At 41.3% G+C, this 23,005-nt stretch overlaps 1 protein-coding gene and 1 long non-coding RNA gene across 2 annotated transcripts in view; one reads left to right on the forward strand and one right to left on the reverse strand.

Moving 5' to 3' along the window:
* LZTS2 (leucine zipper tumor suppressor 2) overlaps positions 1-23,005 on the reverse strand; it is a 213,105-nt gene that overhangs the window by 129,421 nt on the left and 60,679 nt on the right. The window lies entirely within an intron of this gene.
* Positions 7,928-9,574, forward strand: LOC149457820 (uncharacterized). The gene is made up of 2 exons (XR_016313560.1): positions 7,928-8,054; positions 9,165-9,574. It is a non-coding gene; the product is annotated as an uncharacterized LOC149457820 (long non-coding RNA).

Consider the following 23,005-nt stretch of genomic DNA (forward strand, 5'->3'; position numbering starts at 1 on the left):
CTGAACCCTGACCTCCAACTTGTCTTTTAACCCATTTGAACAAGAAACCCTAACCAATGGGGTACCTAAAACCCACTTTTCTATTGCCACCGCCATACAAAATGACTGTGCCTTCAAGTCACTGGAGAATTCTAGAACCTGCTGCTATGTCACAAGCCGGTGAGGAACTGCATTATGTTCTAACTTCTTTAAAAACAGAGGACAAACCTATCTGTATGCCTTAGTAGAAAACCTACAGCGATCCTGAGCCCAGCTGGCAGCGATACCGTACAGCAACCCAGCCAGCCTCATATAACTTGTCCCGTCCAGTAACTCCCACACATTAACTTGTAGGTACCTGCCAGAGCCTAATCATCTACAAGACAGCCAAGGCAGTGGCCTACAACCCAATGAATGTCCAGAAGGCCCATTTACAACTTTCTTGCTGCTGCAGTAAACCGGAGGACAGCATAATTGGTCAAAGCTGTGTATCTACCCATCACTTCAAAAGGAAGGATGTATTTGTAGGCAGCGGGTGTTTCATAGGGCCATGCAAGTAAAACCAAAGCATCTCTGTGCATCTCTCAATCCAAATCAATGTCAATCATTCAAAAGGGATGGGGAGTAAAGCCTAGGACTCCATGAAGTCCTTAATCCATCTTTGATACCTGGTTGCTGCAGAACTCTACTTTGGGCTTCTGGTTTTTAGCTCTGCCTTCCACCAAGTAGTATAGTTACATACTGTTTTGTACTGCATATACTATACAGAGTGAAAAGAGATTTTATTGAGTGAGCTTTAAACTATAGCTCTTTTTATTGTGACAGATAAAACTTTACCTGGAGCGATCCCTATGGCTTGGCAGTCTCATTCTTTCACTCTATATAAGCAGATTCCCCCAAGGGCCCAATTAGGGTTCCATCGTGCAACAGAATTGCTGCCACAATGCAGCAACCATCTGAATTATTCAGAACTTCCACCAGGCTTAGAGTGCAGTGCTCCATCATCCAAATTCTACCATAGAAATATCTATGGAAACTGCCCGGCACCTAGATTGTTAGGTCAGAAGGGATTGTTGGTATGCCAGAAATACTGTATGTGAAGTCACTTCAGCATGCCCCCAGAACCACATTCACAGGAGATGCTGTTGAACCCAGAGCAACAAGTCTGATAATTGGAGGAGAGCACACAGAGTTCCCAGCACTGCTAGAGAACTGACCACACTGTGTTGTCATGCCTAGTGTAATGTAGTCAATTTTTAAAGGAAACAAGAGGGAGCGCCAGGGATTTCACACAATGGAAGCAACACAGAGAAAACAGGATACTTTTGCATACAAGTACATGGTACAGCAGGCAATTATCAGGAATATGAAATGTTGGGTTTACATACTCCTTAAGGAGATATATATTTATATATCACGGTCACAAATAGTGTAAATCATTTGATGTTCAGCTATGTGGATGTTATTATTTACATCTCATACTCAGCTATTGTGCTTGGATTGCATTTTATTTGGAATCTCAACAGTATTATTGCCCTTCATCAACTTTTCAGTAAAGTCTTACATTCATGTCTATATTTACTTTACAAAATAGAACACTAGGGGAAAATGACACTGCAAAATCATAGTAGACAAGACATAAATATGTTCTACCTAGAGCTATTACAGTACGTAGAAAGCAGGATATTACAAAGCACCATCATACCTCATCTGTCAGCATCAGAGAAAGTCTAGGAAAGTTAGTGGCTCACCACTGCCCCCTAGTACTGAGAAAAGACTCTCAGTTGGTCTTGCAGCAGTAGGTGTATAATAAAACAAAAGGTTCTTACTCTTCCCTTAAGCTGTCTGATGGAAGTTCCATTTTAAGGGCTCATTAACACAGACAGAAAAAACACAGTTTTGATGCACACTGTACATAGTTTTGTGTACATCTACACTGCACTATTGTAATCAATGACCCCAAACACTGACAAATCTACCTGAAAAAATGTGAGCTGTGTTTAGCCGCACAGGAAAAAAAAAAAAAAAAAAAGTAGGACACCGCTGCAACCAGGGCCGCTCAGATCGCAAATTTTGCCCCAATGGCTATAAACACATCTGAAATATGTAGCCATTCATCTGAATGAAAAAACATTGTACACATCCAAGCGCGAATACTTTAGATGCGTATTTTCTGCAGGATATTCTGCCAGCAAGAAAATGTACACATGCCTGTGTGAATAGACTTTTAATTATGTTTTTATAAGGACAAAACACAATCACACCATGAAATAAACATCCTTTCATTTGACATGTACATGCACTGGACAGTGCATGTCCAATGAGCTCCACATAACAGAATATTCATAGTTTTAATGTACCACTGTTTAAAGCATGGGTGCCAAACTGGCGGCCCTCCAGCTGTTGCCAAAGTACAAGTCCCATGACGCATTGTAAGACTGACAGTTATAAGCATGACTCCCAAAAGGCAGAGGCATGATGGGACTTGTAGTTTCACAACAGCTGGAGGGCCACCAGTTTGACACCCCTGGTTTAAAGTATTACAATCAATCACTAAAATCTTATATAGGCTTTAGCATGTTAAATGTTAAAAAATGTCAAATTCAGTTTTATTTTTAACGCCAGCTGATCCTGCCACAAAAGTCCTTGGCTGGGCACTTCCTGATATAGGGTGACAACACTCTGTCCTTGTCTCCCAATTGTGCTCCTGTGTTGTCACACTGTCACATGCTTTCCAAATGGATAATACTTGCCCTGAGCTGTACAGAAACAAAGAATGAAAAGAAAAATACACAAAAACCTTATGTACGTTTAGTTGTCATTTTATTTGTGAGTAGTCCATTTAGCAGGGAGCAGTGTTGTTCCCAGTTACATGTGATTCTCATTTCCCTCTTCCAGACAGCCATTTGAGTGAGAAACCTGGGATTCCCATATCAGATGGAATGGCGCGATTGTAACCTAGTATCATATACTTGTATCATCATCCATGAACCTTAACCATATCTGATGGTCCAGGGAAAACAGACATGACCTCAGTCTTCTACATGCATCCACGTTTGGACATACACAAACGTCTGTTAAAACAGCAGATAATGTATCTTCCATTATAGTGATACTGGCCAGATGGTTCCTGTTACTGGACACTAACTAAATGATTGCATAACTTAATTGTACCCCGAGCTCAGAAGTCATCTGCTCACCATAATACATACGAATCTGACAGCTCTTTACGGCTCAACTGGCGGGAACGGGATCCCTGCCTTAAAACAGGCCTTGCATGTCTGCTAGACTTACAGGCCTGAGACAGCCACCGAGGTAAGAATCACCAAGAAAGAAGAAAAAAAAAAAACATCTGTTATTAATAACTCAGTGTAATTGTTTGCAGAGCAGCGGCCTTCATTTATTCCATGGAACTATATACAAGCTCAGGAAATAAAAATAATTAAATGAGAAAATAAGCGAGAGACCAAACATCACTTGGTCTGGAGGATAGATCTGGGAACACTTACAAGTTCATTAACATCTTCATCTACAATACAAAACCGAGACGGCTTACACAACCCGTTCCTTGCACACAAAAAAAAAATCTAAGTTGTGCTTCCTGTTTTCTTTCTCCTATATTTAAACAAACTAAAAAAATGTTACAAAAGCTCCGATTGTAAACTCATTGAAAGCCGTGGAAGTGTCACCAAAGGAAAACTGCCATCTTGGCATATGTACAGTTTGAAAGACAGCCCAATAAGGCTTTGATCACACAGGTTGCAGCCTGTAGATGCCAGTCTGAAGAGCAATGTATACAGGAAGAATTTAAAAAGCATTTGCTTTTGTTCACAACGTTCACATTCATCACTATGAAAGTTTAGCAAGCCTCGGTATTTTATAAAGACACAATGAAAGTCAACCAGCAGCTTGTCTAAAGAGACCACAACATTCCCATTAAGATGCATGTTAAAGTGCTTCTAAGGCTAGGTTCACATCTGTGCGGGTGGTGTGGCTGCGGCTCCGCATGAAAATCCGTGCAGCCATACCACCCGCACAGAGGATTGCGGACCCGCGGGTGGATACCATTACTTCTAATGGCACACTGCCCGCACTGGAAAACACAACCATACTGAGGTTCCCGTGCGGGCTGCATTTTCAGGAGTGCAGGGACTGCGTGTCACGGGGCACGGGAGTCCATTCAAATGAATGGGCTCTCGCGCCTGCACAAAACGCGTCCCGCAAGGCCGCATATATGTGAACCAGGGGTAAATGCAGAAGGGTTTTTTTACCTTAATGCACGGGTGTCAAATTGGCGGCCCTCCAGCTCTTGCAGAACTACAAGTCCCATGAGCCATTGCAAGACTGACATTTACAAGCATGACTCCCACAGGCATAGGCATGATGCAGCTTGTAGTTCCGAAACAGCTGGAGGGCCGCCAGTTTGACACCCCTGCCTGAATGCATTGTATGCTGAAGAGAGAAAAAAATGTCTGTGTGCAGCCCCAACCCCCCCCCCCTTCAATCACAGCCAGTGAGCCAATGAGGAGATAGTGGGGAGGTGGGTCTAAGCCACACCCTGTGTTTGAATGGATAATGTTCATTCACAGGAGGGTGGCTTGGGAGCGAGCCTGCTCGAGTGCCCCCATAGCAAGAAGTTTGCTATTGGGGGCACTCGATTGGGGGGAGAAGGAGGAGCCAGGACCACTGTGGGGGACCTAAAAAGAAGAGGATAGGGGCTGCTCTGTGCAAAACCATTGCACAAAGCAGGTAAGTATAACATATTTTTTATTTTTACAACCTTTAGAATCACTTAGAGCGGATTCACACATGTGCGATGTGGATTGAAGCTCAGGTTTCACAGCTAATTGACACAGTATTTTTTCAGCGGTTCATGTCAGGTTTACATGAGGTTCAGGACAGGATTAGGTCAAGATTTTATCCTGTTCACAGAAATGCAGTTTAGAAACAGTTCCTATAGATGTCAATAGCCTGTAGTCTGCACCTGAAACCTGAAGGCACTGCTCAGAAATCATACATGACTCTTTTTCAAATCGCACTGAATCTGCACCACCAGTGCACCGGACATATGGGAACAGGCACCATAGGAAGCAATGTTTTTTCACGTTATCTGAATTGGATGCAGTTCAGACCACTTCCAATCGCATATATGTGAACCGGCACTTAACAATCCCCAACCTGGAAAGGAAGGAGTAATTCAAGAAAGCTGTTTATAGCGGAGTACTAGGTATGGATTATTTTCTATAATTGATTTCATCCAGGATGGACCAATGTGTGCTTCTTCCAAACATGTGGGACTGCTTTGGAAGAAGAAAATCACTGTAGTAGTCTCCTCTACTACAGTGATTGCCACAGTCTTCTGGGTTCCATATGGAGTGGCTTCTCTGCTGCATGGATAAAACAGCACAGCACTAAAATTATGAATAAAAGACAGTATTGAACAACAAACTAATATTAAAAGTTCAATATAGATGACAGTCTATGTGACTATAAAGTGCCAGGTGACTGGTTTAAAACTTGGTGGTGCTCCGTGAAAAATGACAGAATTACGCATTCACCAGATGCCTCTTCTACCCATCCCTTAAAGGGACCTCTGGTTACCTGGATCCGAGTAATCTGTTACCGGGCATTTGCTGACTACTACCCTGAGGGAGGATCACCTAAACCCTTCCAGACCTATATCTGATGAGGAAACCTCTGGATTTGATACTTAATGCGTATAATTTTTAAGCATCTGGTGAGTGCGTAATTCTGCCATTTTTCACGGAGCACCACCATCAAGTTTTAAACCAGTCACCTGGCACTTTATAGTCACATAGACTGTCATCTATATCGAACTTTTAATATTAGTTTGTCGTTCAATACTGTCTTTTATTCATAATTTTAGAGCTGCACTGTTTTATCTATTCTATTTGTAAGGTTTATGTTGGTTACCTTGAGTGCTTAGCTGCTGATTGGATAGCGCTCACTTTTATATTTCTCTGCTGGACAGTGAACATAGGAGATCGCTGACTCAGCACAGACGCCATAAACATAACGCTTTGCATTTTTTTCAATCTGTGCAGAGTGATGTCACCACCTCCTGTCCAATCAGAGATGCTTTGCATTCATTAATAAAAATGCAAGGTGTTCTGTGAATGGCACCCGTGTCAAAAAAGCAACCCCCTGTGTTCAGTATCCAGCAGGGCAGCTGGAAATGTCAAGGGAAAAATTAAATAAAAGTGTGAAAATCAGAAAATCATGTTAAACGCTGTTTCAGATAAACATAAGATAATATTTACTGAAAAAAGTACTGCGATTTTCATTCAAGTAGTAAAAACCCCCAGTGTAACACTGCCATTCACATTCAGCTCCACCCAACCAGTAGGTAATCTACTGTGATTTTGATGCGTGTTTCTGTATTATTTAGTGCAACTTTGATGCGACTTTGGATTTGGTTAGCATATTCTGAGGAGTCAAATCAAGCTGTAAATTGCAACAAAGTAGCACTGGATCTTTTCCAAAATTACAATGAGCGGAATCTCATTGAATTGAACTGGCACCTTTGAAAATAATGTGATTTCCCTTGTCAAGGGAATCTGTGAGACTTATTGTGGCTCAGCCATACTTTTTCTAACTGTTATGGTTTTCTCTTTTTCCTGGATTCCTCTCCTCACCATGAGAAAGTCAGAGATTTAAATCTATGGGAATGAATCCCATGATTCCTTGTGTGCTGCTCATACTGCACATGACTTGGACACAGTAACAGAGTGCTACCTGTACTGCGTATGCATCCCCCCCAAGAACATCACCAGCGCACTGCCTGTAATGTGCTTGCCTCCCTCTAGTATAGAAGAACATGGAGCATGCCACCAATTGATGTAGAAAGATGCAATCCCAATCAGGAGTGTACATGTCAGGGTGGCTCCAGAAGCCCTAAGGCCCCATTCACACCTAAGTGATTTGTAGCTCAAAGCTCCAAAGCACTTGGAGAAAAAAAAATCAAATATGCTCAATGAACTTGGATCTCCACTCTCGCCTGAAGCCAAACAAGTTTTGGAGCTTAGGGCAGATTTGTGCGTTTGAGTGTTTTTAATTCCATATAAATGAATATATGATATTATGAATAATATTAATCATAATAATAATAAAATATTAAACACAGAAACCCGTACAAAAATGTGTTTAATAACAAAAATATTTTTATTATTATTAATATTTATTTTGTGTTAGGATGTGTATTATTATTATTATTATTATTATTATTATTAATAAAAAATTGAAGGGTTAGGAGGTTAAGGGTGAATTATCTATTTATTACATATTATTCATTTATTTTATTTTATTTATAATTAGTTATTTTACATTTATTCTATAATAATAATTAATAATAATATTAATAATAATTTATTATTATATATTAACACCCTAACAAAACAAATCAAAAGAAGACAAATAAAATATTAACCCCTAACCCAAACCCTAAACTTAACTCCTAACCCTAACCTAACCTTAACTCTTAACCCCTTACCCTAACAAAAAATAAATAATAATTTTTAAAAACCAAATAAGAGCTGATGAAAAAGCTGAAAAACCTAGCAACAACTGATGCAACAGATGATTTTTCTGTGTTGGTTAATGAAAAAACCCCCACAGCTCAAAAAACCTGAAAACATTGCATGAAAACACACATAAAATGCACAAATATCGCACAAAAAACACTCAAAGATGCTATGCTCAAGTGTGAATCCAGCCTAAAAGGCAAGACGTCACCCTACAGGCAGAACATCCACCCAAAGGCAGACAGCTATCCTTGGGAAAGAGAAAATTATTGTAGAAATGAGTTGGAGTGATGCTGAGCTCTATCCAAACACTTGAGTGGAGTGCACCATTAAACCTGTTATCTAGTAAATTTGTACAAATGGATACTTTTGTCTCAGTTTTATTACATACCAGTATTTATATCCATAGACCAAGTTACATAGCTTTTTGGTTTTACAATGTATATCCTTTGGATGAGTGGATGGTCAATGGTCAATACCTTCTTTTGCACATTTGGATACATGCGTGGCTTCTGGATAAACTGACAAGAACATGTGAGTAACATTATTACTTTATTATATGCAGTTTTAGTTAGATGAATATTGCTAGAGGCAAGAGCAAGATGATGATTGTATATGCTTTATAAACAAAGTAATTTAGGAGGAGTTTCAGAATCACTCAGCAGCTACCAATACATTGGGTATACCTCCCTAGTCCCACACTGTAGAAAAAATATTAGATCCTGCGTACATAAATAAAGCGTGACTTAGATTGGGGATAGAAATTTCACAGGATAAAATGCAAGTGTGAGCAAACCATAAGGGTGAAAGTCTACATCACGGGTGTCAAACTGGCGGCCGTCCAGCTGTTGCCAAACTACAAGTCCCATGAGGCGTTGCAAGATTGACAGTTACAAGCATGACTCCCAAAGGCAGAGGCATGATGGGACTTGTAGTTTCGTAACAGCTGGAGGGCCGCCAGTTTGACACCCTTGGTCTATGTCAACTTCTGTAGTTCATGTTTTAAGTACAATCACCCAAGCTGAACGTTGTTTTTTGAGGACAACCCAAGAGACAAGCTAAGAAGGAGGGCTTAAGGGAGGGCGTCATCCTTCAAAAATACATTGCTAAAATAGGTATATAAAAAAAGGAGAAAAGTGTACAGGGGCCCCTCTTTACTTTTCTCCTTTTTTTATATACCTATTTCAGCAATGTATTTTTGAAGGATGACGCCCTCCCTTAAGTACCCCAAATAAATGAGCATTGTATTAGGCCTAATCAGGGGTAAGATCAAAATGTAGAATATAAATACCAAAGCATTAGAAAAATGAAAATAAAAGACTAAATTGAATGCAACAGCTATAGCTTTCCTGTGGTCTTGCTTTCACTTGCATATCCTTCACAGATGATGGGATCACATAACTAAAAAACCAGCATTGACCCTTTCTGTATTCCAGCTACAGACTCACAAACCTGGGCAGCCAACTTGGAAGCCTGGGATAAAATCTTTCCAACCTATTCAAGATGTTGGAGGGAAAAAAAAGTCAGTTTGTTTTCAAATAGGAACCAGACATTGAGGGGAGGCGGTAGATGGGGAAGTAACTGAACCTTCCAGTGCCCGCCCTTCCTGCGAGTAACCAGATGTTTCTATTACAATCTTCACAGAATTCTTTCCACTGGATCACTCTGCTAAACCAAGAATCTTAATGAAATGTGCCTGACTGCAGCAAAGCTCCACTCATTCAAAGTCCACCAGTTCAAAGTGTTAGAAACGTTTTCACAGGACATAAAAGAACAGGGGGAGCCAAGAACAGAAATCTCAGCAGGTCAATGGGAGGTCTCCTCCACAGTAAGAGCTACAAAAACGAGACTGTCTAAAGCTCCGACACCGCTATTGAATTACCAGGCTGAATCACCTTACCATATTCGTCTCTAAAAACAAAGACCTTAAAAGAAGTTGTAGATTCTTCTATAAACTCCTTTTGACAGCTAAAGTGTATGTCAACCCCAACAAAGAACTGCTTTTATTTGCTTCCTTTTGGTCTGTTTAATATAACAATAAAAGTGCTTTGTTATATCTGTTCAATTGCAAAAAAAAAAAAACACACCTGTTGATCCTGACTAATCTTGGGAGTTTATAGCTGCCTGTATATTCTGCCTGTGCTTGCACTCTTATCAGTTACATGGATTGCCAGTTGTGTCAGTGGTCAACCAGACAATAAGGACAAGCTTGGGCATGATCAGATCCTAGTCAAAACCCATGTAAGCAAGCCCACCAGGAAGCTGCCTCCTCTTCTGGGCCAATCATGTGCAGCCAGGACATTCCCCTCCCTGCAGCAGCATGTATACAAGGGGTATGTGTATGTATGACTGCAGGATGGGGAATGCCTTAGCCGCAGACGACTGGCCTCAGTCCAATGACAGCTTCCTTGAGGGCTCACTCATGGGTTCGGACTACGATTTGAACATGCCCAAGTTTAGCCCTACTGAACACCTCCCCCCTATATAGTGGAAATAATGAGTGGGAGGGGTGTTCTGTAGTCCTGCCCTTGGGGTGACAATGCGGCTTACACCTCCAGAGATACAGTTTTATACACTGAGGGTTGTCACCCTAGGAAATAAAGAATCATCAGGAGAAAACAAAGATAAGCAAGCCTGAAATTAATGGTACCACCACATTTATGGACTGACAGGCTGCAATATAACTTTTCTTTCTTTGATTTAGATACACTTTAACAGTGTTGCCTTGCAAAGCTATAGTTTGGAGTCAGGGCTCAAATGGTAAAACTGAAGCTCTCGCATACTAAGGGTGTTATTGGTATGGCCATAAACTGTAGGATTTTTGTAACATATGTAGACAATTGTGCCTTGGTTTGTGACAAAGTATATTGGTTGCACCTTAATATCACAAGTATGCTAAAGAACCTTTTGGAACCAGTTTTTAATATTACTTTTTCATGAAACATGGAATCCTCTAATTTTCATTGTAATTGATGATGGATATAGTGTCATCTCCTGCAAGGTATGCAAACAAACCGGTAACACAACAGAAAACAAAAATTACAAAAAATAATTCACCAACTCTGAAAAAATAACACGAGTGACAGTCACATTCAGCACATCCACGGGAAAATGTAGAATTCAGAAGCCAGCTAACACAGTAGCTCCCCTTAAAAGAGAAGTTCAGGAATTAAAAATAACAATCCTAATCACCTAAATGGCTGCAGCACTTATCCGGGCTGCAGCTGTCCCCCGCCAGCTCTACACCGAGAACTGAGCAATCAAAGACCACAGATAGTTCAGTTCAGTTCCGCTGTAAACACACATCGGTAACGGTCAGGTCACCGCTCTGTGCTCTGCCCCTCTCCAGTGCTCACTGGATCACTAGGCTGTGAAGGATCACTAGGCTGTGAAGGGGCACAAGAGGCTGACTCAGGCTCTCAGAGGCATGCTGAGAGGCTGAGCCAGGTGCTGGTTAGGCATCTGGGTGGATCCTGACATTATTGTCAGGATCCCTGCAGAGCCTGCACCGGCTCTGTGACGTTAGCCATCAGCAGACGTTAAAGAAAAAGACATATAACAGCGCAAAGCACAAGACTCTTCACAATAAATTGACATAGAAAAAGTGTCCACAAAATATATCATACATAAATATGTATGAAATTTGAAAAAGTCCTTCTTCCCAAAGGTGTATAATGATAAACAAATCTTCTCCCAAAGAAAAAAGTGCTTCCACCATCCACCAGTGACAAATGAATATCAACCGCACTCACCGGATAATGGTGAGTATTGCGCCTTTTAGGGATCCTATGCCCCTCTAAAACTCTCCAGAGCTCCTTTTCCACCTTGATTGGTACAATGGTCTCCTTCAACTCACTCCTTCAAAAACTCCAGCAGTGCAGAAGAAAAAATAACATAGTAATACTGCCAGTAACACTTAATAAATGAATAATAATACCAGGCCACTCACATGTTCAAAGTAAGTTAAAAGCATTTGTTTAATAGCCTCATCGGCTCACACAGATCCACATATCCAAAATAGTACCAGGAACCTCACAGCCTTGCGGTTTGCAGAGGATAACACTGTATTCCCGACATCAAAGATGGCCGCTGGAACGCACCTCTCAGCGTGCGCTCCACTCACCGAAAGTGACGTAGATCGTACTGACGGCAGACCGGAAGTGCGTTGATGCGTTTCGCCCCACCCACAGGGCATTCTCAAGACCAGGTCCTGGTACTATTTTGTGTTTTGCGCGGTTATATGTCTTTTTCTTTAAATATTGGGGTTTTACACTGTTGCACAGCAGCATACTGGTATCTTTATCACGTTTTAGATTTAATTTAACGTTCAGTTCTTTGTGCGCTGGGGTTCACGATATATAATCAGCAGACTTGGCTGAATCTGGGTCACAGGAGTGCAGAACTAAATGCACTCCTGTAACCCACAGGAGAAGTATAGCCAAAAGAGCTTTGGCCATACATCTCCTTTAAGAAGACATTCAGAACATTGGAATCGAGAGCTTCACAGTGGCCAAGTAGATTGACATTCAATGAAGTGTCAGTTTCCAGAGGACTTCAGATCTCTTGCAAATGTTATGATGTTCCGGTGGCATAGGCAGCGGCAAAGTTAAAGCGGAGCTCCACCCAAAAGGGGAAGTTCCGCTTCAAGGCCTCATCCCCCACTCCCTGTTAAGGACTGGCACCTTTGGGGATTGGGTACCGAATTTTGACAGGTACCCACTCTCTCTTCCACTGAAAGCCCCCCCGCAGTCTTCTGGGACATATGACAGGTCTCAGAGGACTGCGGGACCATTCACAATGCTCAGTGCCACTCATGCATGCAGTGGGCTGTGGTGCCCCAAGCTGTCACAACCAGGTGCCCACACTTAAGATGCCGGCGCCGGAGAAACAGGATGGCCAGTGAACCCGGCTGTGGTGAGGACACTGCTGGATCACAGGACAGGTGAGTGGCTGTCTTTTTAAAATTCATTCATTATTTTTTTCATAATTTTTTTCACCAGAGACTGGAGCTCCACTTTATGTATTTATATTCTTCTCCTAGTTTACCCATTTGCAATTTTTTTCTTAGTGACAGGGGAGGGTGCTTTATTTTATTTAAAAAGTGAAACTGACCCAAGAAGTTATTGGCTAGCACGTGTGTATCACGAGAATGGTTACCCAACAGTGCAAATCTGCTGCCAGTTAAAACTGTAAAAACCTATGTATATCAACTGTGTATTTAGCTTTGTCTGAGGTTCCAAGACATAAAATATAAATCCAACATGATTACCAGCATTACCTCCCATACACCTAGAACAGGATATTGGTAAATTTAACAGACCGGCCAAACCAGCCAAAATGCTCTGCCAACACAGCCAACTTTCTACCCTAAAGTTTAATAGAGCAGAAACATTTCACGGTTTGACTAAGGGGAACAGATTCCATATGCTCCGTGCAATACTCCCTGCTGCTTTATATCTCCACTTAGGTCTTGGTCAAATACATTTAAAACTGCAGCTTGGATTTTTCCACTCACATTTTGCATTACAAACTAAGTTCTTTAACATTAATATTTCCACTAGTTACACAATACTGTATCTGTTCACCTTTTGTATATATCCTAACTTCCAAAAGGTATCCATAAAGAGGAGACCATCAAAGCAGCTGTCTATGGTTAAGCTGCAAACTGATTCATGTATGAGCAGTCTGAAAGTTTCTGCAGACTCTGCCTGGCTGACTGATCTCATGGCGAGAATGGATAGTCCATGAGGACTTTTTCTGGCCCTCTACTGTGCTCCAGAGATCAGGCCGGTGCTGATGGTTCCTAACTAATACATGGACACTTCGTCCATCTTCTGTCAGTAAGACCTTCAGACCACCATCTCTGACAAGCTTAGCAGAAAAGGTCTGAGTCACATTCAAACACACGGGTGATAACAGACAGAGGGTTGGCTTGCCTATAAAGAAAACTAGGCTAATGGGGAGAAAGGCTTCAAAAGGCAGAACTTGCATCTTGAGAATAAAAACAGGTTCTGATGTTTATTCTCTCTTTCCAGTATCGCCTCAGGACACAAGAAAACAAAGCCATCTTGCCATCTTGGGGTTTTGATGGATCTCTGAACGTTTCTAGAATCATGGCTATTGATCTATGCCAGTGCTCCTGTGCAGCATACAGCAGCAGAGAAGACAACTTCTTGTGATTATCTATACAGAGATCTGCATGTTTATGAACAAGATGCAGATTATACAGTGACCTGCAGTCTCCCAGAATTGATGTGGTATTGAAGTGTTACTAAACCCACAACCGTAAAATCAGTCTATATATGCAGTAAAGCATGCTGGTTATACTCACCGTGAAACCTAAGGGGTTCATCCTCTGTATTGTGCAAAAAGGCCATTTGATACTTTCTTCGCTGTTCCTTCCCTTTTTCAAGGGACCACCACTTATCTCTTGATAAGACAGACTGAACCATAGGCATTTGCACATGCTCAGTTTGGTGTGTATTGCTAGAGAGGTTTTTTTTTTTCTTTTTCTTGGGAGAGTGCATGTGATCAGCACAGCACCAATCAGAACTGAGCAGACAGAGGTCATGGGTTTTGCATCATCCTAAAGGAGGAAGAAAATTCCTCGTACAAGCTTTAGTTTGTGCTGGGCTGGACACAGGTAGCAGTCACAAGACTGCTCTAACTTCTGATGAGAAAAGGTATTTAGCAGTTTATATTTATTAATGTTCTGTGTACTGTGGGAGACCAAATATAGTGAATCATCCACCTTACTAACCGTTCCGTATCTGCCACCCCTCTCTGCCAATCCCTCCACTGGCTTCCCATTGCCCAATGGATAAAATTCAAAATATTAATAACAACATATAAAGCCATTTATAACTCTGCCTCAAATTGCATCACCAATCTTGTCTCCAAATATCACCCAAACTGTACTCTCTGCTCCTCGCATGACCTCCTGCTCTCTAGCTCCCTTGTCTCCTCCTCCCATACTCATCTCCAGAGCTTCCCCCATCCTCTGGAACTCTCTACCCTAATTTATCAGACTATCGCCTACTCTGCTCACTTTTAGGCAATCTATGAAAACCTATGGAAGCCTATCCTGCCCTCAGCTGATAATGGAATCTTCTACTCCTATCAGTCCATCCCCCACAGTTATTACCTTTTGTACCACTAGCCCCTCCCTCTTAGATTGTAAGCTCCAAGGAGCAGGGCCCTCCTAACCCTCTTGTATTGAACTGTATTGTTGCTGTATTGTCTCCCGTTATATTGTAAAGCGCTGAGCAAACTGTTGGCACTATATAAATCCTGTATAATTATAATAATAATGCAGGGTCTTGGATTTAGTAACTCTTTAAGCCCAAAACTAGAAATGTATTATATTGCAGCTTACTAATCATTAGATGTGGTGGCTGTATTAGTTTTCTTTTTTTATGCTTTTTCCTTGTTTTCACCTGGTGACCTAGCGATGAAGGAGCAGAGAGGAACAGCAAACAGTTATTTTTTTCCTGTTGTGAAAAAGGTTTTAATTAAATAAATAAAAGCTGATCATTGTAAACACCCCCGTCAGTGTCTCATCTCTAACTGATACATCTGCAAGATAGCTTGTTCTTTTGAAAAACAGCAGACTTACTGGCCAGCTCACCAAGTGAAAAGAAAAGTAAATAAAACCTAAAAATGAAAACAAATGCAGACATCTCATCTAGGAATTTGTAAGCTACAATAACATTATAGTTTCAAAAGGAATTTTATAGTTTCTTTTAACCCCTGCAAGAGCCAATGGCATGGGTAATAACCATTAGGTAAAGCAAACCATAAAAATGTACTTTATTAAGAAAGAAAAAAAAAGGTAAAAGCCTATGTTACACAGTGCTTTATCAAACTAAAAGGTGACCTAGTTGGGGTTTAGATCTGCTTTAAATTACAGTTAAAATGTAAAAATGTAGAAATACAAAAAAAAAGTCTATCAAGGAAAAAAAAAACCCATCTGCACAATCCTAATGCTAGGTTTAGCTTTATTCATATGCACACACAACAAATTGGCCTTTCCAGCGACAGCACATGATCAGTGTACAGTAATTACTCCCCGGTAGAATAGCTCAGTAGTGTTCTCTCACAGACCTCCAGATCCTGCTTCTGTATCCTGACCTTGACCAAACTGAGCCAGCAATGACTTCATCCCTCCTTGTGATCACAGTGAAGATGTATAACCATTCCCCCGTGACTTCATCTATCTGCTCTGCCTCCTGACAGACGTATCTGTAATACTTGTATTACCAGACAAATTTAGCTGCAGTTACCGAAACAAAAACACATGTCGTAAAAATAGTCATGTTGATATCTCCCACCCACCAAATTGTTTACTGTTCTGCAAACAAAAGCCAAGTATATACAAAAGTCAACAAACCAAGAGTGATACTAAACACCACAACAAGTAAAAGAAAAACAATACTTGGTACCACAAACCAAACACTCAAATGGGACCTTAATGTTTTGTTTTATTTTTCTTCTCGACTTCCTGTAGAATGTATGCAGACATAAAAGTTTGTCCTATTGTTACGTTTCTCCTCTGCAAAGAATAATATAGGTTCTGCCTTGTAACATATTCTTTAGAACTTTGGATTTAGGTTTATTGGCTAACAAAAAAAGATTGCAGTGCAAGCTTTCACGGTGTGCTGGTCTCTTCTTTAGACATTATTGTCCAAAAGAAAAAAAAAAGGCTACCATGCCTTGAAAGGTTCCGCTACAATCTTTTAGTTAGTCAATAAATTGCATCACTCTAAATCCAAACTTCTACTTTTGTCAATGGTCAACACGGTACAATTCTCTGCTGCTGCAATGATGCAACATATGCTTTAGCATGGGATACAACACAAGTGATGGGCACAAAGAGACAAATATTTTGGAAAATGAGGGGTGGAGAGATATTCGCTATTCCTGGCATGTACTGGGCAACACCACCACTCTGCAGCCATTATGGAACATATTTCCTAGTAAGAGATGCAACTGTTGGACTCAATGAGGCAGATATCCTAGAAAACGAGGGGTGGAGAGAAATATCTGCCAATCCTGACATGGGCACTGGTGACCACCACTATTCTCTGATGCTCCTATGATGGAACATGCTCCTTAGTAGAAGATGCAACTATTGGGCTCAGTGTGGCAGATATCCTAGAGTACGAGAGGTGGAGAGAGATATCTGCCAATCCTGACATGGGCACTGGTGACCAGCACTATTCTCTGATGCTCCTATGATGGAACATGCTCCTTAGTAAGAGATGCAACGGTCTGGCTCAGTGAAAGACACATCCAGCAATAAAAAGCAATCCAGCATGTCTAGCAATCCTGACATGAGCATTGGGCACCACCAGCATTCTCTGCTACTCCTATAATGGAACATATTCCTTAATAAAAGAAGCAACTGTTGGGCCCTGTGAGACAGACATCCTGGAATACAAAGGGACTGGGAGATATCCACCAATTCTGAAAAAGGAGCTGGGCACCCGCCACCATTCTCTGCTGCTGCTACGATGAAACATATTCCCTAGTAAGAAATGCAACTGTTGGGCTCAGCGAGATAGATTTCCTGGAATATGAGGGGTGGACAGAGATATCTACCATTCCTAAAGATGGACACTAGGCACTCCTACCATTTTTCTCTAACTGCAAGTGACATGGCCTTTACGATCCTTTGTATTCGATATAAAGACTGAAGGCACCTCCTGAGGTAAAAGCAGTCCAGTAATTCCAATTTAATCCCAAAGTAAGGAGCACTGCATGCTTTCACCAAACTGCTGCAAAAAAAGTAAAAATTAAACAGGAATTTTGGGGCCCAATAAGCAGTGCCAGGTAAGCAGTGGGAGGTTTGAGACAAGTATCAATGGGATTTTGTACACTTCAGCAATGGTTCTCTCCCCATACAATTTGTGGGAATGCAAAACAGCTAAAGCAGGTCCAATAGCGGTCAACTGCACCTGCAGTGAATTCTGAATATCCTCAGAACTGATGTCAGAAGCACGTGGCATGTTCTCATCAAAGCCTGTTGACACAGGCCCCTTGTTAATTTTTCCCCCTCAACTGGGTCCCTTTACACACACCTCCAGATATGCATCATGGAACATCCTGTACATGATGCATGTGCATACATCACAACGGTAGTAGATGACGGACATTGACAATACGCATACTGCAAACCACACACTTCTGTTTGTATCAGCCGTGGTTTGTTTGACCTGGACAGAAATTATAACACGCATATCCTCTGGCCAGGAAAGTGTGATTCTTAGTAAACAGGTTTATCATCCCACCTTTTCTCGCTGTTCAGATTTACAGCAGGATTCCAAAGCACTGAGACAATGTTTAATAAATGAAATAGAAAAACACCCAGACGGAATGTACAGAGAATTCATTGTAAATAGAGATGGCTTAAGTATATATATACACTGTGCTCACTATGTGACCCCTTGTAGGCAGTTACAGTTATTCCAGCTTCCTTACTTGGCCTTGAATAGGGCCTTTTACTATTCAATCAGATTTCATACATTAAACAGCTTCCTCCACTTCGCCAACAAAACAAGACTTAAATATAGGCTCCTGTGCTCCAGCATAGCTAATGTGTTGCATTCCAGACATGTACAATGTATAAACTGCCCTTCAAGGAATCCACCCAGCAGCCTATTAGAGGCATGGAGAAAGTGGTATTGGTGTCAGTCGTGATGCTATACATTAGAAGACTTTGCTTCAAGTATGCCATGTCACAAAACATTATATCACTACTAAAAGTTATTTACAACAGATGTTTGCATGCCGAGACAGTAATTAATCAAATAATTACAGCGTCATTAAGCCCAAATGCAAACATTTATTAAATTGCAGCTTTCCAATTCTTAGATGTGATGGCTCCATTAGTTTTCTTGTTTTTTAGACTCACTTTTATGTTACCAGGTGCACCAGCCAGTAATTCTGTTGTTTTTCAACAAAACAAGCTGTACTGCTGATGTAGCTGTTTAGAGAGTTGAAGCAAAGTATTTACCACTGACAGGGGTGCTTACAAAAATCAGCTTTTATTTATGTAAAACCTTTATCCAAAAAGGAACAAAACTGTTACTGTAACTGCTTACTTCAAGTTAGTCTTCAAGTTGTTTAGTGTACCTAAATCTGCTAGTACAGTGGTGGGCAACCCTTTTTTTCAACTGAGCCAAATTTCGCCAAAACCACGATTGAAATTTATTTTGAGAGCCACATTTTTAAAACTGAAAATACATCCCCCATATAGTAATTCATCCCCCATATAGTAATTCATCCCCCATAGTAATTCATCCCCCCTATAGTAATTCATCCCCCATATAGTAATTCATCCCCCCTATAGTAATTCATCCCCCCTATAGTAATTCATCCCCCCTATAGTAATTCATCCCCCATAGTAATTCATCCCCCATATAGTAATTCATCCCCCATAGTAATTCATCCCCCATATAGTAATTCATCCCCCATAGTAATTCATCCCCCATAGTAATTCATCCCCCATATAGTAATTCATCCCCCATATAGTAATTCATCCCCCATAGTAATTCATCCCCCATATAGTAATTCATCCCCCATATAGTAATTCATCCCCCATAGTAATTCATCCCCCCTATAGTAATTCATCCCCCCTATAGTAATTCATTCCCCATATTGTGTCAATTCACTTACCTTTGCTCCACGCGTTCCTCTCGCCGTGTTCCCGCGCCGTTCCGGTCTTCAGGACAGACTGTGAGAGGAGTTCGTCACGCTGCCCCGCCTTCATCCTGACAGCCAATGTTTGCCACGCTCCGCGGGCCGGATTAAAAGGTCCGCCGGGCCGTATGCGGGCCGTAGTTTGCCCATTGCTGGGCTAGCTGCAGAGTCCTGACTTTTAGGGCAGCCGCCCAAGAGGAGGGAGGGGAGCGGGCGCCCGGCACACAGAAGAGCCGCATTAATGTGTGTAAAGAGCCGCATGTGGCTCCTGAGCCACGGCTTGCCGACCACTGTGCTAGTACATCTAAGACTACCTTCCCCCCAAACGGACAATGCTGCAGTGAAAAAGAAGTCTCTTGCTACCTCATCCAGAGTGGAGGCACTCTAATACAGGAGGTATGTTACTGGCCAGATCACCGACTGTCAGAGCAGCAAGTGCGGCTGAATACAATGTCCTTGAGAGGGAGATTTCTTCAGTCACCTCTTTTGTGTGAATTTTTTTTTTTTTTTTTTTTAACTACTGTTTATGGCCAGCCTCAGACAACTACTGAATAAAAGCTGTACAACACATTTGCTGAAAAAGAATAAAAAAATGATCCGCTGTTAAAACAAAAAAGGTGGAAAGCAGAGATCCAAACACAGCTTAATTGACTTAATGGAAATCAGTCCCACTACAGAGACCAGTGTAATTCTAAATAATTAACTACAAACACTGATTGCTTAGTTACATTACTCATATTTCATTATTTTATAAAAGAATTCATCAAATGCTTCTTCTGTCTGGATAATTCAATTTCAGAACCCCAGGACTGGGCTCCATGGATGCTGTCATGCCTCGGTTTACTTCTATGAGTTATATGCATCACATCCTAATCTAGATTGCATATAAGCACATGAATAAAAAAAAGAAAGGACGTTCGCTTGGTGCTGCTTCTGTCCTGCAGCTCCTGGGGCATCAGCTGGCATTCAGGTTCCTTCAGTACAGATTTGTCTACTCTGTTCTACAATTGTAAAGCTGGCGTATTCTGCACACATTACATATTTAACAATCCAGTGGGAAAAAAAGTATTTATTTGTATAATACAAATCTAGCCATTTGCTAAAATGATTACATGTAATTGTTAAGGGGCAGAATGTCAATGCTATGTTTACAATACCAGGAACAAGCAAACAGAAAAGCTTGCCAAAGGAAACATGGGGATTAACCAAATTAAACCTTCCCCTCATCAATGACGTATTCACAAGCTCGCTCACACATTTCTCTCATAATTAGAATCTGGCCCTCGTTGGGGCATAAATCAAAGGAAAAAAAAAAAAAAAAAAAAAAAAAAAAAAAAAAAGAATATGACGTAACCCTAGCAATCAATCAGCCATTGGCAATAATTGGTGTAGAGCAGTCACAGTCGTCAACGAGGATTGCCAAATGCCTGCTGCAGTTTTTTGCTCTTTGTACATTTACGTGTATTTCTACTTTTGCAGTCAATTCGAAAAACTCAACTATATTCTTTTTATGGGTTTCCCATTCACACAACATTCCTAAAATTAAAAAAATAAATAAATACTTCTCATCTTCAAGTTGTTTCTTTGGCTCAGGTTTAAACATAGCATTCTATAGGCAGCTTGGAAATGTTCAGAATAGCTTGCAATGCGCAATTAGGAAACAGACGTAGAGACAACATATTCTTTTGAAACTGCATTAACATACAGTGTGCTACCAAAGCCTTGAAATCTTGAATCTAATTAATAAATGCACCCACATAGCAAAAAAAAAAAAAAAAAAAAGTGAATTTATTTATTGCACTGAAGCCTTTGGAGCAAATCTGTGGATTACAGTACAATGCTCAGGCTCCTGCAGACTATTCCTTCAGCCCAGCCCTCGGTATGGACTTTCATTTACAGAGCTGCAGGAATTTTCAGATGGGATTTGTTGTATTTTCATTGACAGATTCTGTGTGTCGTTCTGCCAAATTCAAAAATACACAGAGAATTTCAGGAAGAAGAACCACCAGATTCAATAAAGAAGTTGTTGAGGTGGGTTGGCGTGGCTTGGCTTGGCTGGTTGGTTGGTGGGTGGGTGGGTTGGTTGGGGGTCTGCAGACTGTGATTATGCTTCCTGTTACACCCTAAATACGGATGTTATATGAAACATTGGGCATAAAGGTGGATTGTTAGGCCAGTGTGGACATCTACATTTCAACTGATAGTGAAATAGGCCGGCACAGTACATTGTTCATCATTGTAAATACAACTACCTCCTTAACATTACATAGTAGAGGAACCTAGGTAGAATTTTTTGGTAAAAAGGTAAGTTGCATTTCTAATTTCTTTTTTAAGTTATGGTAATGTAAGTGAATGGGAACAGGTAACAAATATCAAGGAGGCGTTATCCCAATTTAGCTGCAAAAGAGGGAATACACAGATCATGTTTTCACTGCCCAGCCTCCCCACCTTATCCAATCAGAGAACGCTTTCTATTCATTGAGATAAGCGGCTGTCCAACTGAGCCAATGCACCTCTGTGGTTACTATGCAGCAGGGCAGCCACTCACTATTGGACCTGGGAGACCGTGGTGATCCCTGTAGCTACTTTAGTGATTCTCTGCTTCCAAAGCAGTCCCCCAGGTATGGAATATGTATTCTACCATTGGTCCAATGTAATACAAACCATACCTGAAGTTCAGCTTTAACAAAACTGTCAGGTCTTTACCAAGACATTTAGTGGCTTATTAATGCAAATTTTTAAAACAAACATTGTGTTTGGAGAAATGGGATTTGTAGCTGAAAATAGTTTGTGGTTACTCCTCTGCAGTTCTGCTAATTTAGGATTCTCCACTTATCACATCACTGGCCGCTCTTTGGGGAGTATTCATGTCTGGTGACAAAGGAAGCAATCATTTGCAAGTCTATAAATGGAAGGTAGACCGCCACATGTGTCAACAGCTACACTGTACAAAAACAAACTCTTCTAGGCATTGTGCATTCACCGACATAACCATAATGAGCATGCTTCAACCAGGCAATAAGGCAACCAATGGTAAAACAGGCGACAGCGTCTTGGTTACAAGGATTCACCATCTAACCAGCACACCTTTGCAATAAGGGGTCATCCACATGGCTGACTAAGGCCGAACACCGTACAGATCAGCATGTTTCTGCACCAGACACACAGACGTTTCCAATCAGCCATGAAAGGAAGTCTGTATGAATCAATGACAGGACAACAGTGTCGGCAGCGGTTTGCCTGTAAGTGCACATATAATGAGTACTTGTAGTTGGGGATGGATGTGCGCCCCTGGACGCACACTGTGGATGTGATCAGATTAAACAATGTCCAGACCAAACCTTTTTTTTTTTTTTTTTTTTGGTAAAACCATTGTCACTGGGACAGAAAGTGAAGGAGAATCCACTACACTTTTTTTCTTGTAACACAACAAAATAGTTAAAGTGATTGAAGGCTTTTTTGTAAACATAATAAACCTGTTATACTTAATGGTTTTGCACGAAGCAGCCCCAACCCTCCTCTTCCTAATTCCCCTGCCAGCGCTCCTGGCCCCTCCCTCCTGCCAAGTGCCCCCAGAGCAAGCAGCCTTCTATGGGGGCACCCAAGCAGGCTTGCTCCCGAGTTGCTGCTATGCATGTCCATTCACACACAGAGTGTGGCTCAGCCCCACTCTTTCCTCATTGACTCACTGGCTGGGATTGACAGTTACGGGAGCCAATGGCTCCTGCTGCGGTCTCAGCCAATGTAGAGGGAGAAGCCCAGTAGAGCTGCTGCTCTCATGCACA

Source organism: Staurois parvus, unplaced genomic scaffold (assembly GCF_062004578.1).
Source record: "Staurois parvus isolate SC_StPar_1 unplaced genomic scaffold, SC_StPar_1.0 ptg000303l, whole genome shotgun sequence".
NCBI lineage: Eukaryota > Metazoa > Chordata > Amphibia > Anura > Ranidae > Staurois > Staurois parvus.